Genomic DNA, 12,110 nt, shown 5'->3' with positions numbered 1-12,110 from the left:
CTCGAGGATGTAACAGATTATAATCTTGTGGATTTCTTTAAATTAATAAAAATACACCAAATCAACTAACAAGAGTGTTTTTCAACATTCCTTACGGCAATTTTATTTCAGGTTTACAACAACAAAGATTCGAAGTGAGACACGTTTACCATTGAAATCACAATGTAAATGATTTTAATGTAAATCTACAGCTCTACTGTTTATTTTTATTTGTTGATAGGGCAGTGTTGCCCAGTCCAACATGGCGGACAGGTTGACATATCGCAGCAACCGGCCAAAATATGTCAATAGTTACACTAGTGGAGTCATCCCACTGTGTCATTACACCTGACCCAGGAGACGATAACGCATTAGAACCCATTATAATTTTGTCAACACTGGATGCAGCCGTGTTTTGTGTCACGTCGGTTGCCTCAGGTGTAGACACGGTGTTAGTATTCAAAGAAAAAAATAGATGCAAATGTGTTAATTTTGTTTTATTTAATTATATTATTATTTTAAGTTACATCTCATTTTTAATTTTTAGTGTTAATGTTCATTTTAGTTTATTACTTAGTTATTTCCAATGAATAGTTTAGTATCTCAAACTTATATCAGCTATACCAACCTGCAACATTTTACATTTTTGTTTAGATTAAGTTTTCAAATATTATTAAACTCAATATTTTATTTCATTTCTATAAACAATTGTTTTAATAGGTTTCGTTTTGTTAAACCCTGGATTGAATTCTAGATGATTCAAGAATTATTTTTACAGATTGCTGATAGCTACACAAATGTAATGCAGATGTATTGCTGGAGCTCCTAGTAACAACTGGAATCCAGACATTCATACGTGGATTTGAAGATGTCATTTTGTGTCAGGTTTTGATCGTATTGACTACTCGTGAATGTAATACTAAGCAGCCTTTTTTTCCATCTAACTTCAAAGTTTTTGAAATCATTTCTTTCACAGTTTTTTCTCATTTGTTGTGTTTTTTACCCCGTCACTTAATCAGATTACCGACTCCGTCAAGTCCAGCTGCTTGTAGTTTCGGCAAATAATTCTGTGTTTTTTTCCCGTTTTCTTGTTCCTCCTATTGAATGCAGCCATTTTGCCTTAGTTTTGCCACTCAAGGGAGCACTGTAAACCCGGATAGGTTGGCAATACACAAACATTTTTAAGTTTTAGAGGTTCTTGGTTTAAGTGAGCAGAACTTTCAAAATTTGATTATGGTTAAATTCTTACCAGATCTTAGCAAGTGCGACTTAAATATTTAATTTATCCTTTTTATGAAATTAAGTAGATATAACTTGAATAACTACACCAAAATTGCATTTTTAAGTTAACTAAACTAAATTATTTATATATTTTTTGTTTGACATATGTTTTAGTCTTAAATCCATAAATCAAACAAGTTGACTTTTGCAACTCAAAATGAGCAAGTAGAGACTTGACAGAATTACAGAATTGGCACAGTTCCTGCTCACTGGTAAACAATGGTTACCACAAAACTGCAAAATGTGTCAAACTCTTCCAAATAGCTAAGAGAAGTGAACATTCTAACAAATCTTTAACTTTACTAAAAACATGTAAATAATTCATTTTATTTACTCTCCTAATGCAGTCTGACGCAAAGCATGCTGGGAATTGGAAATCCTTCTTGACCAATTGTGTTGAATAACTTGTTTAAATTAAGTAATTGAACAAGGAGTAAATGCATTTTTGAGTTGTAGTAAAATCTTCAAATTAATCAAAAATAATCATCATACTTTTCTCAAAAGTAAAAAAGGAACTTAAAATATTTGAGTAAGTAGAACTTGTTTTATAAAACTAAATTTACTTTACTTAATCTGTTACCTTAATCTGTTCTAAATTATTTTGAACATTTGGGTTTACAGTGAGCAGGCGTGAATGTGACGTCAATGCATACCCTCTATAGATCTATTTCACAGCGGCACGTGTACAAACTAGAAGTAGGGTAAACGCTTGTCCGGTCAATGCTCGGTTCACTACACAGAACAATTGAAGGAACCAGGAGAAATTAGTGCTCCCTTTATACTGATTGGTCTTACATTTATCAGTCCTTATTAATAAATAAATCCTATTTTTACATGTCCCAGTAAACCATGAATTGATCGGACAACATATGCTACTTTTGTTTTTTGTAAATAAATTAAATGCCTTAGAGAAAACAAGCTGAATGAATGAATGAATGGCTGGCTATGGCAGCATTGTGGCTGAAAAAACTTTTCCCCTACTTCCAGTCTCTGTCGCCATTTTGTGAAAAAGGCGTAATGGTGTCTGATGCCCCCAACATCTTTTGTGGTTAAGACCCGGTTTCGCACCTAAACCGAATTTCAGGACTGAATTCAGGTTGACAAATAGCTGCTCCCATCGGTTAGGCAACTTGTTTATTATTCGCACGGCCCGGCAAGCGCCATATATATGGGATTCCTCACTTTGTCTGGCATTTGTGTGTCTCCTTTTGAACCGAACAGCAGGAATTATTAGCGGCTTAGCACTTAGAAGGGGCCCAGTGATCCTGCGACGCTATAAGCCTCTTCCAAACCCCAAAGCTGCCCTTTTCTTATCCAACGCTATAGGAAACGTTCAAGCCCATTCTTATCGACTGTCTGCATCGAGGGTTTGGCAGATGTTGTTGATTTTAAAATTCATCTAAACAAAAAAGGCCGAAGATCAACATTTCCAATCAGAGATGAATCCAGGGAATTCCAGAAATGATTATTATTGAGAGCGCACGTCGATGCTTCCATGATGTGTGCAAGAGAGGTTTTCCGAACAGGGGGGAGGGAGGCAATACCAGAGCACCGCACCTCAGCGTCTCTAGTCCTGCAGATTTGGGGTGCGTGTGAAATCCGTGGCACCTCTCCTGCATTCCTGGCTGAATCAGTGCCATATCTGTGATGGACTGAGGCAGAAGAGAGAGATGAATACAGCTTAATCTTACACAGGCCACATGTGTGCGCATGATAACATGGATGCTTTCTTCCCGCGCTGGGCTGCGCTCGCCCGGCTGCCAGGTTGCTGCCTCAAACAGCCGTGTTTCGCTGCGATATTTAGCTCGCACCAGAAAAGAACCACGCCACTTCCCGAGGAGGGGGTTGATGCACGTTTTTGGATTTGGAGGGAAATTTCGTCGTAATTCCTGACACATTTCGGGAGACAGATTTGGGGCCTTTCAGCTGCAAACAATATACGACTATAAGCATATGACTCCTTTCTCACAAGCAGATATTTGATTTTAGACTGAGATGGAGATCATGAGTTATTTGTAAACGTGGACGGCAAGGACGTTTAGAGACCTGTCAGTTTTAAAGAGTGTTGTGCCTTTGGAAGTTTTTTTCCCCAACATTTTTGTTCTCCGTTTTTCCCACGACGTTCATTGTGATTGCATTAACATAAATGATTCTATAGTATCTTTGTCTGTAATTATGGCCCATGTTTGCGCAGCCTTGAGTCGTGAGTTTGGATGAAGCGCAGGTGTAGAGCCGGCGAGTCTAATGAGCAGACACAGACTCTTCTTCTCTTTAAACCGCAGCTCAATTAAAAAACACAGAATGTGATCTGATATTAACACAAAATTAATAGACGCTTACTAATTGATTCTATCAGATTCTGTGGCTAGCCTATATCTTCTGAGCAAACACACGGCTAACAAAGATATTGTCACCATATCAAAGTGGATTCTCTACAAAGTTTTATTTTGAATTTGTTTATTTTTTATTTAAGTGTGGTTTATTTGAATATTCATCTTCAATTCTCTAACGTATAAGGAAATATATGTAAGGAAGGAGTCTCCCTTTTTGAGATTGCACTCTGCACAAACGTTTTGTCCCGATTCATATTTCAGCACGTAGTTGTCTTTCTCCTTTTGATGTATCTGTCACGCCGAGGCATCAGAAATGATGACATCTGTTTGGAAGGCACGTTGTTTGTTTTCAGTAATAATGCATCTGCATCTCCTTCACTCACTCCTTAGTTTTTCAAGGAGATACAATTGTAATGTCAGATGCACCTCTAATTGAAAAGTTAATTATCTTCTGAAACCATCAGCTGTCACTTACCAGGATCAGATACCGCCGTCCTCCCCGGGGACTGACGTTCTTCTGGTCCTGATGGTTTGGGACCTTACGTTTTGTTGCATGTGAACGTTTGATGACTGAAGAGACCATTTATAGCTCGCCGTTTAATTGAAGTCAAATTAGCAGGACTGTACGCGCGCGTTAAATCACGTAGGAATTGTTTTTTATGCAGCTCCGCTAACACAATCAAACTTTCCATTAGCGCGCTTGCTTCTCTTTTTTTTTCATTTGAGACACCAGTGGTCTTAAAAAATATAAAGAAACCATTGACATGTAACCTGCTATTCCATTAGGATTGTGGAATAGCAGGTTACAAGTTTATTCGATGCATTAAAGCGGATGAAAGTGCTGAACAAAAGTAACATTACACACCAAAATTAATAGCATAAATAATAAAAAATAATAATATAATAATAATAATTCACTCAAAGCGCTTTACATGGAAGGATGAATCTCCTCAACCACCAACAATGTCCAGCATCCACATTGCTGATGCGACGGCAGCCATATTGCTCCAGAACGCTCACCACACATCAGCTTATTGGTGGAGAGGAGACAGAGTTATGACAACAACAACAACTCAAAATGCAAGAATAAAGATACCAATACGGATAAAAAATGTTTTTGAAGCAGTTGCCTTTCACCCTCACTCTTGTTTTTATCCAAACTACAGGGCTGTCAAACGATTGGTTGCCTTTAATCACTTACAGAATAGAAGTTTGTGTTTACATAATATATGTCTGTGTACTGTGCATATCAATGTTGTATTTATAAAAACCTACATATACTACATGTATACACATTTAAGAAAAATATTAATATTAATAAATGTTTGTATTTAATTTTAACTATTGGTAAATATAAATAATACATCTAAATATTTTCTAAATGTTCATGTGTTTATAAATACAAAATGAATATGCACAGTACACAGAGATGTATTATGTAAACACAAACATTTATTCAGTACACAATTAATCGCTAATAATCATTTGAAAGCCCTAGTTTGGATAATAACCAAAAGCGAAGGTGGAAGGCAGCTGGTTCCAAAACGTTTCTTTATCGTAAATTATGTAAAGGAGACATGATGTTATGCCATTTTTAAGTATTTATTAAGCAGCCACTTCTAGACACCGTGTTCACGATGGAACGTGTAGTTCATGTGCATTGAACTCATGACCTCAGGTGCCTCTTCACCAGTTGGAAAACATTTTGAAGGTCAGTCTTTAACAAATACAGTGAGCACAGACTTTCTCTATTTCAAATTGAATTTACTTTAAACAGTGAGTTCTTTTGTGCTTAATATGCATACAGTAAATCCGTAGCTTCTTATATGTTTATTCCATGCCGATGAAGAAAATTCATCAAAACACATTTATTTTTTTGCTCTGAAGATCTTGTGCTGCTTGTCAATCAGCTGGTTGAAATGGATGTGGGTGGATATCTCTCGATTTTATAGTTCAGGTCGATGCAGTGGGTCGAAACGTATGAATAAGCTTACAATCTTTATTACAAAAGCTTTATTCTCTGTTATTTATGTTTTTTTATGTTTATGCAATATGTAAAATATATTAGGAATGTGCATATATACGTATGTGTGTCTTTAAATTACTCACCTTATCTATTTATATAGGACCCCAGAATGAAGAATATAAGATTATTCATTTTGCACTTGATATATCCGTCAGATAGTATTGAAACCTTTGACAAAAATTAATTCAGAAAAGGCTTAAGAGGACGCACTGTCTCTGTACAGTATTCCCACGGCACGAAACTCACGACAGATTCAGAAATCAATCAGTTTTACTGTAATTCAGGAAGTACTCATAAATGAATACAATGAATTCCACACTTTAGATTTGACTCACCATTACTCACAGTATTTGACAGGACCTGGTGTTTTCTCTCTTTGTTGTGGCACTTTTCGTTTCAAAACTCCTACGGCTTACTTGAAGCAAATCATTGCTGGTCTTTCCACAACAAGTCTGACAGCACTCCTGCGGTGTTTGCAGAGATCTCTGTTTCCTCGTGTTGTTTTGTGCCTTTATTTTTAACAGATTTATTGTGAGACTGAAAAAATATGAAAGAAACGCGATTTGCATGCTCAGAAATTAGCACGCCAAAAGTGAAAATCTGCGAAAACTGCGACCTTATTTGTTCACAGTGAATATATATATTTACTCCAGCGTCTCGCTCAGAAGTTGTTGACGGGCTTCTGATGAAATCGAATGGTTGCATTACATTATATATTCAAATCAGCGAGAGGTAAAAATCCTCCAAATTGATCTAAATGTACATTTGCATGGTAAACCAAGCGGGTAGACCTTTCTTTTCTAGAGATCTACCTTCTGTGATGTGTCTGATAATACTACGGTACATTCAAATCCAACACAACACAAAGGTGTTTCCCTTTATAAAAAAGCAATAGACGTTTAAAAGAATCAAGGTGTGATAGGAAATGTTTGACCTTACTTAAAAATTTTCTGCTTTTGTATTTTTGTGGTTTCAGGCCCCTCCCCATGTGGGTATTTCCAACCAATTAAAAAGGTCGGTATGGCGGAGATGAGCTTTTCTGAAACCATGCACAGTCAATATCGGAGGTAAATTTGGTTTTGATTCTTAACGTTTTATCTCACCTCAACCTGCTAAAATGCTTTGTGACAAATGTGTCACCTGCATCCCATATCCTGAATTCACAGCCCCGGCTTAATCTTCAAAGCCCAGACCTTATGTTTTAAGCGATATAGTTCAGCGTGCCGTTGGCACCCCCAACCCTGTAGACGCTGCCGTTCCCCGAGCTGAACAAACGCTGGGGTTCTAGACGCATGGTAAGTTCCAGCCGTTGTGTTCAAGAATGAAATGCTGTGTCGGTATGGAAGTGTCCGGCATTGGCACGCGACTGATTCGTCTCCGGCATCGCCATCCGCCCCAGCGGCTCCAGCTTTCGTGCGGTGTCAGGCGGCGATATGCCGTTGAGAAGAACACCGTCCCTTATCGACGCCAATCCAGATGAACTCAAAGACACGCTCCCCCTGCATCTCTGGGCCCGCTTGCGCCACATTTGGGCAACGTTCGACTTGTTTCTGAGCGGAGGCAGACCTAAAGGCATAGGGGAGACCTAGCCAAGGTTCTCACAAGGCTGCAGGCCTCTGGGTTTGCTGGACCGCGGAGGCTTAAACCCCCTGTGTCCCTCCGGAAATCCTGGCCAACTCGGAAATCCCGGCAGTCCTGGAGTGATATCTGAGAGGTGGATGGGTATGATATGCCTTCCACAAGAGTCCGTTTGCATCGCGCTGAATTCTGAAAGGGATGAAAGAGGCGTGTTGGCTGCTGTCTTGGAGCGTGCGGACCAACTCTGCCTTTTTGTATTCGCATGCACGCTGCTAAGTTTGGGAAGAGATGAGTGCGTTTAAGTGAGGGAGTGAGTGACCGTGTGCTTCTGTGTTTCATTGTTTGCCTGTTGATTTGTGTGGAATCACGTTGCACTTGTACACCAGTGCCCAAAAGTGACGACCAACTTTGGGAAATTTTACATCTTTGCTTCTTATTCAAATATTTAGTTGTGCTGGGAGTGAAAACTGAGGCTCAGCTTTAACAATTTATTTTAAAAGAATTAAAAAGAAAATTACACCCTTTCTTCAAAAACAAGAGTGAATTAACAAAATGTGTGTAGCCGATAGAAGTTTTATGAGGTTTTAAAATTCATATTTAACTATCCCTGAGCCACTTTTTACCAAATATTTGGTCCAACGTTTTTTTGATGGTTTAAATTAACCTGAAGGGTTGGCCACTACTGTATATGGCTTGTTGTTTTTTCACAAACACATTTTCTTCTAAAATCAAGAAACTTTGGTCTTCAAGGCACTGATTCTCAAACTGGGGACCTGAGATGGATCCAGGGGGACCACAGTTTAGGTGGCATTTTATAAAGTATGAAAACTTATCATACATTTTGTGCAATCAAACATCATAAAAATAAGACCACCAACCAAAAAAAGGTGTTTCAGCATTGTATAATTGTGTATGTTTTTTGTGTTATTAACATTTTTTGTTTTTTGAAGTCTTTATTTTATTTTGGGGCCCACAAAGCAATGCACTCTACACAAAGGGGGCCTTAAAATAAAAAAGTTTGAGAACCACTGCTTTAAGGGGTCATTTGAGGAACCAAATTCTCGTTGGAGATAAAAGTTTTCGTTGTACTTTGACAACGTGATTTATGAAAGCAAACTTTATAAACTTGTCTCCTCTATTATAAAATTTATTGAAACTGCCACTGCAACAAAATGCTGGTACATCCTAAACTTTTTGACATCTAAAAACGTTTTCGGCACGTTCCTGATATCATAAGTGGACCTCTGGGAAAATCAACATTTTAAATGATACGCTAAGACCCCTTTAATAGCTTTTGTACTGGCAAAGCGTTCAGATCAATGACAGATTGCTGTAATTCTTAATTCAGACACCAAACATTTCCTGCCTCTTTCTGTCGGCTCTGCCCAAATGGTTTTGATTAATTCAGACAGGAAATGCTTGTGAAAGAGATTTATATCTGGATTCATCTGCAAAATAATCAAATCATTACCAGCTAATGACAGCGGCGTGACGGATGATGTAGACATTCGCCAGGTCCCAGAAACGGTGGAGCCCGTCGACGCGGAGGATGCCGGCCCCACATGTCACAGCTCGAGCGTAATTGTGTCTCTGCCGTTCTCAGATCAGCCGAGGCGCAGACAATCCTGTTGTTAATGAAGTCGTCTGAGGCAGCTGCAATTACTGACTTCTGTCACTATCACCGGGGGCAACGAGGTTTGGGAGAAGCGTTCTCTTTGGTTGAGGGATCCCCCATTGCTTTCAATGGAGTTGATGTAGAGTGCTTGTCAAAAGCAACATGGAATATCAGAGGATTAATTGGTCGAAGAGGAAAAGCGGAAAATCTCTGTCGAGAGAGCGTAATTGAAACTCATTTAATTCTCTGTGTAATCAAACCAGCGTTGCGCCCAATTTTGTCTGATATTAACCAGGTTAGCACACGTGGAAATTTTATTTGGGCCTGACGTGTTTTTTTATGTTGTCTTCAGTTCTCACTTCTCAGTGATGGAAACGGCCAATATTCACTTGGGGGACCCTGGTTAAGAATATATTTTATATTTTGAATCCATAGATGTAGAAAACACTCTATATTTGTCTATGATGTTTGCATAGCTCGGGACTGGAAATTTCTCTAAACACCCTCTATTTCCGCTTATCCGCCCTGTGTTTTCCCACTCGTGGGACAGTTTCAGAAGTTCATCCCTCACTCTGAGGACATTATCCACATTACAGACAGTGCTTGATACGCAAAATTAATCTTTTGTATTTTTGTTGGTAATGTTTTGCTCCTGGTTTTCTATTATCGGTGCTAATAACTACAAACAAAATACAAAATATCCATGTTCTCATAAGAAAATTAGAATTCTTGTCAAATCTAACTGTTGTATCGATCTGATATAAATAACGGCAAATTTGCACTTATTTGCACAATTTTCTCGAAAATGTCTTCACAAAGCTGACAGTATGTCACAATGTAACTCATGCAGTGCATTTCCAATTATCTATTTTTTTAGTTGAAACCAGTAGGGGCATCTATAACATCCATCCATCCATCCATTTTCTACCGCTTATCCGAACTACCTCGGGTCACGGGGAGCCTGCGCCTATCTCAGGAGTCGCATCTATAACATATATCATAAAAATAAAATTGTATTAAGACCATATTAATAGTAACCCAGAAAGCAGGAGAACGTGTGAAAACCATTGAATCATTTGTTAATGTAAATGCATCCATATTTCCTTTAGCTCAGTGGTTAGAGCATGGCGCTAGCAACGCCAAGGTCATGTTGTTCGGTCCAATGGATTGCACATGCTCAGCCACAAATGTATAGTACAATACAATTTAAGTCGCATTGGATAGAAGCAGCTGCGAAATGCATAAATGTAAACATTAGTTTTGCACCCACAAATAATGTTGACAATTTTTTGAAATTTTTACAAATCCCCATTATTGTGAAAATGGGCTACTATAAATGTTTTAAAAGAGTTTACCTTAAAGTAGTACATCATTAAATATAGACAGTGTGATAAGTATAAAAAAAATTCTTACACTGTGTCCTGTCTTCTCCTGCTCCAACCCTTAGGTTTTTATTTGGTTTTGGCCACTGCCCCTCCAAATGTCTGTAAACGGTCCTGCTCTAAAATGTTTTCTCTGCTTTCAGATTCAGAAACAAAAGGTGCTGTTCTTGCATGAGGCCGGTCTGAATATGCAGGACGAAGAATGAGATAAGAGAAGATGCTCAGTGGCTAACCGACGTTAAACCTCCATCTTGATTTTGTCCCTCGAGCAGTCGTGTGTTGTTAGAAGGCTCGTGGATTTATTTGACAGATGTGCTCGCTGCTGTTTATGTGCGTTTTATTTGTCAACTACAGTTTGCAGCTTTATTAAAAAGAACAGGATGCATGCGATACATTTCACGCCGCCGCTGTAATCTTTGGTCTCCTTGATGTTATACAAAGGAGATTTTGAGGGAAAGAAAATAAAACGATGTATAAAAGTATTTTCTTTGATGAATGTTAATGGAATCAGGTCTTAAATGGTACAGCGAAGTGTTTTGATGGACGTAATGAATCCGACGCTCGGTGTGCAAGTTCGTCACAAATCACCTCTTTTGATTCTCTGCCCCGTTACAGTAATGACTGACGCACAGGTGTGCTTTGATGCTTAAAGATGTTGCCATGGTAACCTTCTGCTTTTCATCCCATGCAATTATGCAGAAGAGATGAACTTCAGCAAATTACCAACAGGTAAAACATACCGGGGTCGCCGATTGTCTCCAAAGGCAGCAAGTTTCCCTCATAAAAAACTTTTTGCCAAGAGATGTGTCCATGCTTGTCAGTTGAGCGCATTTAATGGCAGGCAATTGTTTGTCGGCTCCGAAGTTCAAACTCTGTGGAATTTTAGGAATCAATGTGCGGTTTGTCTGCTTAAATTACTGTAATAAAGTCACATTTATTTTGAAGCTCACATAAGGAGAAGACTCGCAGGAAAATCCCTCCCAAAACAAATTGTGGACTTGTTATGTCCCGAGTAGTGTGAAAGTTATAGACAACATCAGTGTGGGCAAAGAGGAAAAACTTAAGGACTGGTAAAAGTGACATAACAACATGTGAACATTTTTCTGCAATCCATTCTTACAAGTGTCTATTGACCAATGAGAATCTAAGAGAGCATGTTGTCAGTTCAAAAGAATCTGTAATGCTGCAAAGACAAAAATGTTTTGCAAGGGAACAAGAAGATATTGTGAGATGTCTGTTCTTACAATGGAAAGTCAACGCTGATCAATCTTGTTTGGATGTTGAGATTCTTCAAATATCTTCTTTTGTGTTCAGCAGAAGAAACAAACTCTACATGTTTGTAATGACATGAGGATGAATAAAATGTGAAAGAATGTTTATTTTGGGGTGCACTGTCCCTTTAAGAGCACCTGGAATTCAGCCTATAAGATTGGATTCACTAGTATTGTTCTGTTTTTATTATGCTATTGTTTGGGGTGTTATCATAAATCAATCATAAATTCTGCCTTTTTGTTTCACAGACAAAATAACATCACACAGATGAAATCGCATGAGGGTGAATAAATGCTGACTGGTGAACTGTCCCTTTAACATGTCTCTCTTAGATATTCCCGGATCATTTTAACATGCACGGCTAATGACGTCCAGCCAGCCAAAACTAACAGTTCTCATAGAGGATTCTTCAGACAAGCTGAGCTTATTTCACTTCAGATTTGCTGTTTAATTAAGCAGGAGTAATGGACTTGCTGTGACTAGCGTGTCCTGCTGGGACTCAGACATTGCCATCAGATTCATGTCACTAATTTGCCAGTGAAGTGAAAGAGAGGACGTTTTAAGCGTAGGGTTTTTCTTTTACACCCCCAGCCTGTTTATTTAACATACAGATATTATCTCAGCTGTAGTGAGAGACTCACATG

General features: G+C 38.4%; 1 protein-coding gene across 1 annotated transcript in view; it reads left to right on the top strand.

Annotated features, from left to right (window-relative positions):
* The window catches only part of LOC130432854 (DNA-binding protein SATB1), a 72,912-nt gene that overhangs the window by 7,946 nt on the left and 52,856 nt on the right, over nt 1-12,110 (top strand). Inside the window, exon 2 of the mRNA XM_056762410.1 lies at nt 6,596-6,686. The gene's annotated coding sequence lies outside the window, so the exon portion shown is untranslated. The remainder of the gene's footprint in view (nt 1-6,595; nt 6,687-12,110) is intronic.

The sequence above is a fragment of the Triplophysa dalaica genome, chromosome 12 (assembly GCF_015846415.1).
Source record: "Triplophysa dalaica isolate WHDGS20190420 chromosome 12, ASM1584641v1, whole genome shotgun sequence".
Taxonomy (NCBI): domain Eukaryota; kingdom Metazoa; phylum Chordata; class Actinopteri; order Cypriniformes; family Nemacheilidae; genus Triplophysa; species Triplophysa dalaica.
The sequence above is the reverse complement of the archived record's forward strand: the minus strand, read 5'-3'. Positions and strand labels throughout refer to the sequence as shown.